Source organism: Nomascus leucogenys, chromosome 7b (genome assembly GCF_006542625.1).
Source record: "Nomascus leucogenys isolate Asia chromosome 7b, Asia_NLE_v1, whole genome shotgun sequence".
NCBI lineage: Eukaryota > Metazoa > Chordata > Mammalia > Primates > Hylobatidae > Nomascus > Nomascus leucogenys.
Window position 1 is genome coordinate 102,036,188 of NC_044387.1, and position 15,632 is coordinate 102,051,819.

At 41.1% G+C, this 15,632-nt stretch overlaps 1 protein-coding gene and 1 long non-coding RNA gene across 2 annotated transcripts in view; one reads left to right on the forward strand and one right to left on the reverse strand.

Moving 5' to 3' along the window:
- TENM3 (teneurin transmembrane protein 3) overlaps positions 1–15,632 on the forward strand; it is a 1,583,118-nt gene that overhangs the window by 608,587 nt on the left and 958,899 nt on the right. The window lies entirely within an intron of this gene.
- LOC115836079 lies at positions 706–10,551 on the reverse strand. Its single transcript, XR_004031084.1, has 3 exons — positions 10,502–10,551; positions 2,237–2,310; positions 706–995 (listed from the first exon to the last, which is right to left on the reverse strand). It is a non-coding gene; the product is annotated as an uncharacterized LOC115836079 (long non-coding RNA).

Below are 15,632 nucleotides of genomic sequence, written 5' to 3' on the forward strand. Positions count from 1 at the left end.
AACTACTAATGCCACATGAATAAATAAAACAAGTTAATTAGACGTTCCATAGAAAGAATAAAAGTAATAAAAATAATAGGTTATTCAATATATTTCACCTCTGGAAAAGGAGAAAGAACACAGGCAAAGAGGTGACAGTTTTTTGCTAATATATTCCCATAATCACAGAGAACAGATATGCCATAATCTCATTGACATGCCATCAGGATTGTTCATAATTTTCTGTAAAGAATCACCTGTGCCACCTAGAATAGCAGTCCTCAACCTTTTTGGCACCAGGGACTGGTTTCATGGAAGACAATTTTTCACAGACGGAGGGTTGGGGGGATGATTGCGGGATAAAACTGTTGCATGCCCGATCATCAGGTATTAGATTCTCATAAGGAGCACTCGACCCTAGATCCCTCCCATGTGGAGTTCACCATAAGGTTCACACTCCTGTGAGAATCTAACGCCGTGGCTGATCTGACAGGAGGCGGACCTCAGGCCATAATGCTCACTTGCTCTCAGCTCCCCTCCTGATATGCAGCCCGGTTGGTAGCAGGCTGGGGACCAGTACCATTTCCTGGCCCAGGGGTTGGGGACCCCTGATCTAGAAGTAACTGTGGTTCTCAAAATTTTTATCAACAAAAACAGTAATTGGAACAATATTGCCTTTTCAGTTTCCCAGCTTCTATGAGTAGTAATACTGAAAAAAAAAATCCATTAATGAATGCAACTCTTTAATAAATTACGTTTATGTAAAGTACATTTCATGAAATGGGTTTCACCTGGCTTGGAGTCTGTACACAGACGATGAGTGGCCATCCAGCGCTGTGATGCTTGGAAGTTGTCCAGCAGGGGTGTGAGGCATCTAGGGAAGAAGGCTTGGAGCAGCTCCTAGCTCTGAGGCTCTGAGATCCATACCCTTGGCTGTGCTTTCCATATCAAATAGGGCAAAGTCTCCTCCGCTTTCAAGTGATTTATTTCCTAGAACAATTCCGCTTTGTTTTTGGCTGACAGGGTAAACAGATGAAAAAGAAATTTTATTATTCTTAAATTATGAAGCAAAAGACTCCAATAATTTGGGCTATTTTTATTTCAGTGTATATTTTCACAGTAGATTAAGTACAAGAAACTTTTTCATATTTTCTTAGTTGCAATGATTAGTGGTAATGGGCACATTTAACTAGAAAGTTTCTTTAAACACACACACACACAGTAGTTTGGGATAAAAAGCCTTCACCCCTCAACATCAGCTTTGATTGTACTGTTTTCTTTACACCATGTGCCATGGCTCACAAAAGCATAAGTTAAATATTTGCAAGGAAAACATGCAATCCCAGAGCGAAAGCACCACCGCTGTAAATATTTTCATGTTCTAATGGGGGCCTTGGGGTGTTGTTCTAGGGAAAAATATCCCTTTCTTATGTGCTAGAGATAGAGAACAGGGGGTCAGGGCTTTTTTCCCCCGACTGGTTTAGCTTTGTCTTGAATGCCAGTGGCAGCACGTGTGGTTCAGAGGCTCGTGTTTTTCCCATATGTATTTTATATCATCGCTTTTTAAAAAATTCTTCCCTCCTGTAGAACTTTAGACCTCCTTCGACACAACCTAAATTTTGAAGGTGCTCAGATATAAGTGTCTATGTTGACACTTTAAAGAAAAGTGGAATATAGACTGCCATGGTGTTATCTTTATTTCAGTTTCCAGGTTGGGCAGTTCTGCCTATTACTCGAGCGGAATATTCCCTGAGGAATTACGGAGACAGCCACTCCAGCCCCGTATAGACAGCAGTGCCTAGAGCCCCAGTGCACCAAAGTCCCTGATAGCCGCCCTCTCATTTCGCACGCTGGACTAACTGACTTGCCTCCGGTCTTTGCACACATTCTGTGCTTTCTTGCTTCGGTGGCTTTCCTCCCCGCATGTCAGTCTGCTAGGATCCCCAGATTCCCCGCTTCTGGCCCTCTCGTCCAGGCCTAGCTGAAGTGCCACTTGCTCCATAAAGCACCCCCAGATTCCCCTGGAAGGAAACAATCTCTTCCCTCTTTAAATCCCGTTTGGTGTTTTGTCACAGTTCTCATCTTATATCCTGCGATATAATCCTTGGTCAATAATGAGACTCCTTGAAGACACAACTCCGTCTTAATTATTCTTTAAAATTCCACAGCACCTAGCAGCGTGCTTAGTGCTACTGAACACCGAGTAAATATTTACAAGTCGAATGAATACACGCATTTGTGGAATACATGAACTTACCTGTTTGCAGCAGCCTTGCTGTATTTGCCAAGAAGTCTGCCTGAGAGGTGTTTATACAGCTGCTGTACAGACAGCTTAAATGAGGTAACATGTTAAGAATAAAAATAATGTATAGAAAACAGCAATGAGAAATCACTTTAGTGAAATCCATCTCTTGAGGGCCTACTATGTGTAAATTCCTCGGAAGATTTGAACCCTAAATCAATGAATAATAATAGTAACTCGCACGTGGCTAGCATTTTAGTTTCTGTTTAGGCTACTCCGCCGTGCAAATTCTTCTCTGGTTCTGTTCATACTCAGTTAGACAGGGTTAGTATCAACAGGAGAGAATCTTTGGAAGTACAAGGCAACAGTAGATCATGTTTCTATCATTTAACTGGATTGTTTTGGGTCAAAATGATTTTATATATCTCATACAGAAAATTATTTTGTTCACAATTATTCTATACATTGCATTATATAATGGGAGCTAAAGAACAGGAGAGCTTTTCTTTGGTAAATGAACAGGAGACTAGAGGAGGTGTATTATTTTTGAAACCACAAATGTCACTTCATCAGGTTTCTTTTTTCAGGTCTTTGATATCTTAGGAGATCTTTCTCCCTCCCTCCCACCCCCCACTTCTGGCTGTTCTCCAAAAATTGCTTGTCAGTAGAAATTTGCTCACACAGTGAAATAAAAACCCTAGGCAGATAGAGGAACAGAGATAAATCACTTGCCAAGCTAAATGCTTTAATAGTGAGTTTATTACCTCTTGTTTCTTTTTGATACTTTAAAATCCTCCAACTTTGTAATGGAGACTATATAATTGATTGGAGTTTTTGGTGAAGTATTTGCCGTAAGAGTCACAAAAGTTGGGGATGCTGTATTATAAGCTTTTAAAGGAAACAGACTTATTTAAAGAAAGGGAGAGTGTTATGTGTGTAATCCCTACATTTTTGTAATTTCAAAGCTCATATCTGTTGAACTAGCCCTTTACAAAAACTAAAGTATAAATAAAAGTTTTCTCTATCAAACTAGTCTATTCATTCTCCATATTGTTCAGAATGGTTGTTTAGTATATTTTTTCACTTTTCCACTAATGCCATAAGTTAGGAGATTCAGCTTTCTGTCTTAACTCCACTGCTTAATGTATGAGAAGTATGTATGACACTTGCAGAATGTCCTTTGAGGACAAGGTAATAATGTTTTAAAATGCATTTCCCAATGTAAGGCATCCACTACTGGCAATTTCGGAGGATATATTTGCTAGCTCTTAGGAAGTTATAGGTTTTCCAGGTTTAATTTTGGGCAAATGAAAGGGGAGCTGTACCAATTCTCCTACAAAATTCTAGAAAAAAATATTACCCCAGATTCTATCTAAAATGAGTTATCCTGTGATTATTAGCTTTAATCAAGAGTGGACGTAGAATCGTATGCGGCAATGAGAATACGATCTAAAAAAAGGTGGAGGGAGAAAAACAAAGATCTCAAAATGCAGGGAATGGATTAATTGAGACAGATGAGAAGCGATTAGCATTTTGTTTCTTGCAGGTGATATTCAGAGTACAAAGTCAAGCATGATAGCAGCTATCTGCAGAGTGCTAAATGCTTCCATTGGAAGGCATGAGTGAAAACTGGTTATTGAATGAGACCTTTTTGGTAACAGATTATTCAACAGTGATTACTTTCTTTAGCCAGAACTGGGATATGTGAGGAACCTCTGAATACATGAATCTTCTTTTTTCCAGGATAGACCTTAATTACCTGTGTTGCCTTCTAACACTGTCTCCCTCCACTTCCTATTCCCCAGCACTGTCTCCCTCCGCTTCCTATTCCCCAGCTTGTTGTTATTTTGGTCTCTCTCCTCCTCCTCTGTAAAGATGTGTCATGAAAGAGCTACTGTCGAAGTGTGTGAACCATTCATATTGAGATCCTCCTCCCATCCAAAAGAATAGTCTTTTTGAAGTAACTTCAAAACTATTCTATCAATCAGAAATTTGCTTTTTGAGTAGGAGTTACAAAGGCATCAAGAGGAAAATAGTCACTTAGATCTCTGTTTTGATTGGCTGAACCCCTTTAAATAATTTATATACGACTGTAATCACAATATTTCTTGCCTGATGAGCTTCTATATTTGAAGCAATGATGAGGAAAAAAACCAATACACTAAGTTGTTGATAGTAACCCCTGGGGAAAATATTTCTCTACTAAAGCATTCTTACTATAAGTATTGAAAATCTGGAAATGTAACAAAAACTTGAAATTATGAAACCACTGAAGGAAACTATTGCTTGTAATCATCGTCGCCTTTCTCACAGCTTGACTCGATGACAGCTTGATAGGGTTCTTGCGATTGGCATTGGATTGCTTTGGCTCACTAAATGGCAGCTATCTCATATGCCCTTGGTTGTGCACAAATTAATCAAAGGCTTTTGAAGTGATGGCTTTTGTGTACAGGGAAAACAACATCATTTTAAAAATTGTTGCATCCTAAAAAGATACAGATATATGAAGACACAGTTGCTGCTGAACATGCTGCTCAGTCTTACAAAGGACTTGCAACTGGGGATTTTTCGTACTTTTCTAATAATATAATCTATATATTTTTTGAGATGGAGTCTCACTCTGCCACCCAGGCTGGAGTGCAGTGGTGCAGTCACAACTCATTGCAGCCTCCACCTCTTGGGTTCAAATGGTCCTCCCACCTCAGCCTCCCAGGCAGCTGAAACTACAGGTGTGCACCACCACACCTGGCTAGTGTTTTTTTTTTTTTTTTTAAGAGATGGGTTTTTCTATGTCACCCAGGCTGGCCTCCAACTCCTGGCCTCAAGCAATCCACCTGCCTCGGCCTCCCAAAGTGTTGGGATTACAGGCTTGAGTCACTGCACCGGACCAACATAATCTATTAAGAGTGCTACAAGTATGCTGGTCCAATATGCATATTGTAAGACAGTTCTCTCAGCAAACATTTTTTGGTAGTGATACAGCACTATGTAGAATAACAATCTCACAGTCTCAACTGTCCAAGTCTAAAACCAGAAAAGTATATACACTTAAATGTCATATTCTTCCCATTTTATATGACACGAAGGGGAAAGGTGAAAAATGGCTAAATCATAACAACAGGAGTTGCTGATCAGGCAAGACTTAATATTCAAAGCACCTACAACAATGGAAAAAAATCAAAATTAATGAAAAATGATCTTCTAATTCCCCAGACTCTATATTCTACTCGGTGTCCTAGCCATGCCCTGGTGGAAAGTAGATTGCTTAGGGAAGCACATTAGCTATTTCAGGCCACCAGGTTACAATGCACTAGGACCACTGGGCACTCACTGACATTTGAGGACAGACTTAGTCACTGCGCAGATCAAGTCCATGTCACTGATAGTTGTGTGAAGTTACCGGCTACCTGTCATATTTTTAATTCAGTTCTCAGAAATGATTGCAGTGGCCCTACTAGAATGTGTTCCTCGGTGTCATTAGCGAAAGAAACTACAGTAGTCCTACTGGCACTAAAAATATTTTTAGAAGAACGGGCCAGGTGTGGTGGCTCACGCCTATAATCCCAGCACTTTGAGAGGCCAAGACGGATGGATCATGAGGTCAAGAGACCAAGACCATCCTAGACAACATGATGAAACCCCATCTCTACTAAAAATACAAAAATTAGCTGGTTGTGGTGGCGTGAGCCTGTAGTCCCAGCTACTCCGGAGGCTGTGGCAGGAGAATCACTTGAACCCAGGAGGTGGAGGTTGCAGTGAGCCAAGATTGTACCATTGCACTTCAGCCTGGGTGATAGAGCGAGACTCCATCTCAAAAAAAAAAAAAAAAAAAAAAAAAACAGAGAGTAGTTGACATTAATATTTTTTCTGTAAAAATAGTAAGAGAAAACTAAATCAGGTCTTTCCCACCATTTTATTGGTATAGAAATAGAAGTACAGGGATTTGGAAAGTATTCCAAATTGTAGTCCCACTGGAGGAGATTAGGTAATTTGGAATTTGGATATTTGGTAAACTTCAGAAAGAAATTAATTTAGCAAATGTAACGCCATATTTTATTGACAGTAAAATACCCTCAATCACAAAACACAGTTAACATAAGTGTACTCAAAAGAACAAAAAGATTCAATTTGTAAATATTCCTATTTTTTACATAAAATGTGGTGAACATATGCCTTAGAACTGGATGAATATGGTGATTTGGAGATTGAAGACCGAAAGTGTTTATTGAGAAATGGCTTAAACAGACTCAATGAAAAAACCAATTCCTCCTTAAAGTCCTTCTGTCTTCTTCACTCCCGTTTTTTGATAACTGCATCATCACATTTCTTATGGGGGATTATCCAGAGTATATTCTAATAGTGACCCCAAAACCTAGCACAGGATTGACACTTGCCAACTAGTGCATGTTTTAAAGAGACCCATGCAAGAAAAACAACCAACTTAATAGAACGTGAATCTTCTATGTAAACATCCAGCACAAATTTGTTAGTAGTGGGTTTATTTTGTAAATAACTATAAAAGCATTCCAGTTACATATATTTATTCCTATGAAGCCACAACTCGTAATAAAATTTCCAAAAGAATGATGTGTATTCACAGTGGATTACTAAGTTAACCTTGAAATGAGTAGTTATCTGAAATTATTTGATAACTAAAAAAAATGAGCAGGAGAAAAAACAGCCACTAGTTATTTAATAAAGAAAAACACTTGTTAGATGATGGTAGCACTATCAATGATAAGTGTTAATTTTCTGGTCATCAGTGGTAGAACTATTAAGGTAACATAATTAAAAGGCGTGAAGGGATCAGGATGTAATTTATTTGTCTCACAAAGTTTCTGGATTGACAGCTCCGCTGTTACAGATCCAGGCGTGAAAACGTTTCTTTACCATCTCGTGTCAGTCAATCTCTAGATAAATTTGAATCCCTACTAAGGACCAGGACCAGGGCCTATCTTCTGAGGCCATCAGCAAAGTGGCTATTAGGATTTCTCATTACTACATTCCCAGAGTGGTTTAAAAGTGGAAAAAAGGCAACCAGCGTTTTGTTGATTATTACTCTAAAGCAGCGAATCTTAACCCTAGCTACACATTAGAATCACCCAGGGAGCTTTTGAAAAATACAGCTGCCCTAGGCCACCCCCAGAGATTTGGATTTAATTGGTATGGGGTAAGGTCCCAGCAAAGGTATTCTTTAAAAGCTCCCTAGACGATCTTAATGTGCAACCAGGGTTAAGTGCCGCTGCTCTAAAGGGAAGATAAAATTTGCGAATTCTGTTGTTCGTCCCCACCGAAAGTGGAAAATTTTAGCCTTTCTTAGATATTCCTCTTCTTTCCCAGGAAAGAAGTGTGGTGTTGCAGAAATGGCAAGAATTCGGAACCAGGAGGCTGTGCTCTGATTTCATTTCTGTCATTTCCTAGCTGGGTAACACCAGACAGGGCATCCTGTAAAGCAGGAGTCGCAATAATTCCTCTTTTCCCTACCTTCCAGGGGGCAGAATTAACAAAACAAACAAGGTCATGTACAGGAAAGCCCTGAAATGGGAAAGCTGTTGTTAGTTTCCCAACTGATTGTGTCTGTTAGCACTAATTGATAGGTGTTATCAATTAGTGCCAACAGATGGTGGGAGACCAGGGTAAGTCTGTAAGATCGGTATTGGTGATTCGTCAAATATAATATACTTTGTAAGATTTTTCCCTCTCCCTATTAATTCAGGGCACATCTATTTGCAAAGAAGAAACAAACTATGTAGAGTTCAGGTTCCCCTCTGTTCTTATCTGCAAACAGCCGTGAGCAGTCGGCAGAGCCAGAAGCCAGCGTGGCTCCGTGTACCACCAGAGGGGCCTAAAAGTAGCTCACACGAAAGATTTTCCTACACCGGCACAGCGCTTTGCCGCTAAAATGCCCACTCAGCACGTGCAACAAATTGTTGACGTGCCCTCCTCTACAAAGAAGAATCCAGTTCAAGCAATGTCTTCTGAAGCTCTTGCCTCCCTGACAGTCACGATTTGCAAACAGACTATCACTTCAATCATTGGTTCTTCGGTGAGAGTGAGTGGGTGGCCCACAGCTCACCAGGTTCTACGGCTGAGGGAAGAATCCTGTGGCAGATGCATCACCCCAGGTACGAGGCAGTCGGAACCAGGCAAGGAGAGCAGGATGATGCCTAGCAAGCGACCGTCTTTTATAGACAGAGCAGCTGTGACAGTCGTTGTTGCAAAGTACTGACAGGCTGTTTGCATGTTGATCATTTTCAACTATGAAAACAAGAGAGGCCAAGACAGTGCTTGTGATTGGAACAGTAATGGGAACCAATTCATTTAAAAAAAAAAGATCTCTCCCTCTTCCTTCTCAGTAAGGGATATCATCTTCCGTATTCATGTCCCCAGCCTGGCTTCCAGAAAGAAAAAGTGCTGCCTGCTAGGAACTGAGGTTTCTTCCTTGAACCTTTTTGAGGGAGGAGAAAAGGCAGAGCTGGTTTTCTCTGACCAAACAAAACTTTCATAGTATCCTGATGAATGCCCTGGTTCCAGGAGGGGAGGCTGAAGCCAAGGTGCCCCTGCCACGTGTGGGCTTTGAGGTGCTCCTTCCCTCCCTGCCAAGGTTGCCGTCACCTCCGCTGCCCCTGACTGCAGCGCCATCCTGGTGAATGGACTCTCTGATGGCCCAGGCCAAAGGCTTCCACACCAAAAAGCCCCTTTGCTTTTCTCTGGGGTTTGGAGGATGCCAAATAATATCCCTTCTTCTTTCTTTCAATACTAGTGGCATTTGTACAGTGCTTTACTGTTTAAAAAGCCCACTATTTGCATAAATCTTCAAAAATATCCCAATGAAGTAGTCGTTATGATTCTATTCAATCGATGCAGAGATTAAGGCTCAAAGAATTCATGTTTCTTGCCCAGGATTTCACACTGTAAATGACAAAACAACACTTGAACCCAGGATTTCTTTTTTTTTTCTTTTTTTTTTTGAGATGGGGTCTCACTCTGTTGCCCAGGCTAAAGTTCAGTGGCACAATCTCAGCTCACTGCAACCTCCACCCTGCGGGTTCAAGTGATTCTCCTGCCTCAGCCTCCCGAGTAGCTGGGATTACAGGTGCATGCCACCACACCCAGCTAATTTTTTGTATTTTTAATAGAGACGGGGTTTCACCATGTTGGCCAGGCTGGTCTTGAACTCCTGACCTCAAGTGTTCCACTCATCTCGGCCTCCCACAGTGCTGGGATTACAGGTGTGAGCCACTGTGCCCAGCCCCAGGATTTCTAATTCTAAGTCCCATTGTCCTCCCATGATACCACCCTGTCTGTCAGGGACCCCCTCTTGTGACACACTTGGTACCCTGCGTGCATTGAGGTGCCGTCACTACCCCAGCCAAGGTGACATGGACCCATTGCACCGCTCTCATTCATCTCACAGACGTAGAGGAGACAGTACTTTAAATCACACGCACACAGGCCTTCTCTTAAACGGGGTCTTTGAATTCATGTGGTGTCTTTTTGCTTCATCTTAAATTATTCACTAAAATTAGATCACAAAAGAGTGAATTATTTCCATCTTTACATCTGACACTATCACTGTTAACAAACAGCCACACTGGATCCTTCTCAGTTATATTCAGAACTTCTGAAATGGTCCTGTTTTCTACATTTTACAGTGTTTCAGGAAGTGCAGCAATGATGTTTTTGTGTAAGATGTTGTATTTGCTAGGTGCTGATACATGGATAGGAATAAAGAGACATATTGATGGGGCTAAATATGTGTTAAAGGGGATGACATGCTGTTGACTTCAGACAGTTCATTGGTAAAATTGCAATAGTTTGGGGTTTGGTCCTGAACTTTATACGTGTAGAAACTCAATGTAGTCAATTGGCCTAAAGTTGATCAGGTTTAGAACTAACTCACTCTACACAGATGCTCATAGTATTGATTGATAAATGAAAAGGACAGTCTCATTCAACAAATGATTCTTGCCTAGATGCTGCACAATAGGCTCCAGGCGAGGTATGAAGGATTGTGTAGCAGATGCTGCTGAACCACCCTATCCCATCCCCTTCCCATTCAGTCCTCCCACGTCCCAGTGCCAGCCCCTACACTGCCCACCCCACAGGAGCAAGCCTCCAGCAGTGCTGATGGGAGTGGGAGATGACTAACTCTCAGCTTCTGCACCAGCCCCTGAGTTTCCCCGGAGTGAGGAAGCTCCAGTCTCCATGGTGGGAGCTGGTTTGGTAATTCTCCAGTTCATGGTTATGTTCTCTCCCTTAGCTCACGTCCCCGCTTACCTACCAGCAGTTCCTTCACCTTCCAAATTAAGAACTTGCTTTCGAGTCATGATCTTGAGGTGTGCTTCTGGGGTCCCTGGAGACCAAGGCACGGTGCTGTCCTTCAAGGATCTAGCAGGAGAGAGAAAAGCACACTAGTAATTCAGACACTGGGTGACAAGTTCTCCACCCAGTGGAAGCAGAGGGTGTGATGGAAAAATGTGGAAGAGCACCTGAGTCTTCATAGAAAGCTTTCTGTGTGAGCTTTTCAAGAGTGCTACGTTTAGATGGAGGGAATTTTCACTGTAGATATTTTCTACAAGAATTGTTGCATCCTGCTTGCTGCTGCTTCGTTTGTTTGTTTGTTTGTTTGTTTGTTTGTTTTGGAGACAGAGTCTTGCTCTGTCACCCAGGAGGTTGGAGTGCAATGGCACAATCTCTGCTCACTGCAACCTCCCCGTCCCAGGTTCAAGTGATTCTCCTGCCTCAGCCTCCCAAGTAGCTGGGATCACAGGCATGTGCCATCACGCCCAGCTAATTTTTGTATTTTTAGTAGAGATGGAGTTTCACCGTGTTGGTCAGGCTGGTCTCAAACTCCTGACCTCAGGTGATCCACCCACTTCAGCCTCCCAAGGTGCTGACAGGCATAAGCCACTGTGCCCCGCCCCAGCTTGCTTCTTCGGCTCGATCTCGCTAGCCTCAGTTTTCTCACCTGTAAACTAGGGGAAATAATATCCCTCAGAGTAAAGAGACAAAGATGGGGTTATATCATGTTATATAAATTGCCTTGCTGCGTGCCTGCCACACAGTAACACCTAACACTATTTATCAAGTTTGCCTTTCCCAGATGGACTGAAATCTCTAACCACTTGATAGTCCTGGGGTCTCCTGTCCAGCTAGTTTCCTAACCGTCACCCAAGTTTCCTGAGTGTGGGTCGCTCCTGTAATGTTAAACTCATCTACGCTGACTGGAGTTTTTACTGTTTTCAGTTTCAGAATGACTCTTCCCTAACTGCGTGCCTAAATTCTGGGGGACTTTTTCCTACAACTTCTCATACACATAGGTAGCATTTCAATTAGACACTGGCCCCATCAAAGTAAAAATAATCTTATCATCTTAAAAATCTTTCTCTCTTCCCAACCCCCCAAAAACTGGTTTTTCATAATTCATGACAATGTTTGTCTTTCTAATTTAATATAATTGACACAAAGACCAATAAATAATCAATTTTTCATTTTGTATATTGTTTAAAAATAGATTTACTATGACTTACAGATAATTCGATAATTCTTATCCTTCACTTCCCACAAATATTAAGATTTTATGATCAAATTTTGTACTTTTTCAGCTTACATTTAAAGATTGCAAAAAAAATTTGTTTTTGGTAATCTCTTGATTAGCAGTGTCTCTTTTGAGGTGAGTTTGTCATCTGCACATGTCATTCTAGTAAGTCCACCTTTGAGAGTCATGGAGTTCTTATTTCTCCAGTTTTATTTCGGCTACAGAAGTTAGAAAAACCAAATGGTTTATTATTTAATATTGTTGCTATCCGATTTTTAACCCTGAAAGCATTAACCTATCATTTTAATTAACATTGCCTAATGCGCCAACAAAAAAAAACCTGATTTTTGAGAGTTATAAAAGACTGGACATAAGGGAATTTTATGTGTACTGTAAAAAATTAAAATAAGCTATCTAGTCTTTTTTAAATATCACTGACCTTAATTTTCATATTTTGAAAAATATTAGGAATGTTAAAAAATCTGATTTCAGAAACATCAATCACAGGACATTGGCTAACAAAGAACAAAGCTTTGTAGATAACAGATTCTGCAGGAGTGATTGAACCAATCAAGCAGTATTGCTTGTGTTGAAACCAGCTAATATGTAATCAGTTACACAACAGACAAAATATGGACTATTAAGATGATATTACCATGGGCGAAAAGGAATTTACTAGGAGCAATGCACTAAGAGTCTGAAAAGATCCCAGAGTTAATTCAGCACACTCTGTGTCAACCCTGCATGGAGCATCAGGGAATATACATCTATACAGTAACATATATATTACATTTTTTGTATATATATATATATAATGTAAAAGACCCAGCTCCTGCCCTCAGGTCATTCATGGTATGGAGAAATTTGGAGAAACAGTAGGAAGCAATAGGTAATTATATGGAAGGAAAGTGTTGTGTACCTTTGTCTACTCTAAGTATAAAAGAAGCCTAAAATCCCTGCCTGGCTTTCAAGGATTCAACTCTATTTCCGATGGCCCCGCAGGTGACAGATACTGCTTTAGACCAGTCCACTTCCTCACTGCCCCCAAAACATAACATGCCTTTGTTCTTATTCCTCCTTTCACCAGAAATGTCTTCCCAATTTCCACTCAGCACTCCAGAGCCAGTCCCGCCACACCCGACTTTTCCTCCATGGCGTGGCCGTGTGCTGTCCCTGCACACAGGGATATTACCGTGGGTGAAAAGGAATTTACTAGGAGCAATACACTAAGAGTCCGAAAAGACCCCAGAGTTAATTCAGCACACTCTGTGTCAACCCTGCATGAAGCATCAGGAAATATACATCTATACAGTAATATATATATATATATGACATTTTGTGTGTGTGTGTGTGTGTGAGCGTGTGTGTGTGTGTATATATAAAATGTAAAAGACCCAGCTCCTGCCCTCAGGTCATTCATGGTATGGAGAAATTTGGAGAAACAGTAGGAAGCCATAGGTAATTATATGGGAAGAAATTGCTGCAGTGCACGATGTGTTCCGTGTCTGCCATACCGCATTATGAACTCAGAGTGGAGACCATGGTTTTCCAATTTGTTTATGTTCTCCGTAGTGGGTCCTCAAGAGCTGAGTGCAAGGTGGATTAAAATATATCGGAAAAAGACCTGAAACAATGAAATAGGGGACTTGCAATGTGGTCATTTTTTTCTAAAAGCAAATCTGACTTCAGTGTGTGTTAATAAGATTACAATATGCAACAGCTGGATTTCTTTTGTTTCCCTGCTGCAGAACCTAATTCTAACTAGCTTAAAGCATAAAAAACTGATTGGCTCACCAAAATGGCAACACGGGAGGAGGACGGGGTTTCAGTGTTCTATTAGCCTAGTAACTGGGTCCATTTTTCTGCAATCCTCTTAGCTCTGTCCACCTCCATAAACCAGGAGCTGGCTATTTCCAGGCTAAATATCTATGACACATCTGCTTCTATGGCCATGGAGAAAATAGGCTAAGAGACTTGCTTCAGCTATTTCTTGCAGAGGAGCAAGGAAAGATCAACTTTCCAAGATTCTCCTAGGAAACGTTTCCTCACGTTCTTGGACCCTGACGAGTCACTTGCTATTGGGATGGAATTACTTTTAAATCAATTGAACCGCCTTGGGGCTGGTCGAGGGTTAGAGGGAACGGGGTGGCATTCCTTGAGATATACGGGTTGTGTGGGGGGCAGCCCAGTGCCTGAAGAGAGTGAAATGAATCCCGTGGGTAACCAACAACATTCACTCAAGCATGGAAGGACCGTGCTCTAGAAGATGAGGAAGCTTTACCAAACTAGTGGTGGACACAGCCACCCTGAGTGTGACCTGGACATTTGAAAAACAGATGTGAGCAAGCAAAAAATAATTGAGAAACACAGAACAAAACAAATTCAGTAACATATTCTAGGTCTGAAAGAACTGAGATTGTGTAACCTAGAGAAGGGAAAGTTAAAAACAGATGCAATACATGTCTTCAAGTGATTCAGCAGGTTTTTATGAGAATGCTGAGTAATTGTTTCCCATTTCTGCAGAGAACTCAAAAAGATTAAATAAGATCAAAAGAGAGTGCCGTTTGGTATAAGAATAAACTTCCCGACAATAGAGGTGATAATTCCAGGAGAGGCTATCAGAGATCACTGGCGCTGGCATCTCCTTCCCTCTCCTGATCCTCAAATCTCAAGTGAGTTATCACCAGACCTGTTCATTCCGGCTGTCAAATCTCTACACTCCTCATCCTCTCATCCTCTTCATCCATATAGTCACAGCTTTAACTCAGGCTACCACTTACTGTCCACGGGGCTGTCACAGTAGCTTCCTTACTGTACTCTGCCTCCACCCTCTCCATGTTATTCGGAAAATGCTGAGTTATCTAACTAAATGAGGGGGGCAGGGGAGCATGTCACTGCCATGCTTAAAACCTCTGATTAGTTTCTAGCGGTCTTCAGGATAAAACTCAAACTCATTTCTAAGGCTACTCAGGCCATTCAAATATGGCCCCACCTCTCCTACTCCACTTCTTTCACATTCAATCATGACAAATTCACACCTTTAACTGAGGGGGAGAGGACCCTGCTTTTAGACCTTCCTGCGTTTCATTCTGCTCTCTGCTGTTCCTCTATGCCTATCTACTTCTTCTCTGGAAACTTTTTTTTTGCTCTCCTTGACATAATTAGTCACGTTCTTAACAAGTTGCACTGACCCGTGTATTAAATGAGATTGGAATTACTCTACTCGGTAATATGTCTCTTTTCTCTGTAGCCTGTTGGCTTCTCAAGGACAAGGGGTGTCCTGCTATCATTTCTGTCTACCTGGTTCCTAACACGGCACCTGGCACTTAGTTGAGAACTTATTAAATCTTGCTTTCAAAATTTGACTCATTAATTAAGGCAACTCCAACTTGGAGAATGTTAAATTATGGCTTTTTGTTTTAAGTCAGCTTTGGATGTTTTAAGGAAAAGACCAATTGTATTCTCCATTGACGTGCATTTTAGATTCATATATGCAGCAGGAGGAAAATGAGACTTACGAGAAAAAATAAATTTGCTAAAAAAAAAAAAAAAAAGAAGAAGGAATGGAAGGGGATTTTTATGGCCCATAGCATTTGTCCCTATTGCCTCACTCTTGGTGGTTGCTTGACAACTTCTTATTGAATGAAACCTTTTATTCTCCAACTCAGACATATGGCATTTTCAACAACACATTTCGTGTCATGTTTGTTTGTTTTAGACTAAAGAGAGATGCCCAACTTATTCAACTAAATCTGTGAGGAAGACTTATGCTGCTATTTCAAATGCATTGTTTTCCCGTCCTGTCAGTCACAAACCATTTTAAAATATGGGCCTAATCACCAGTATTCCAAGGGGCTTACCACATAAGGG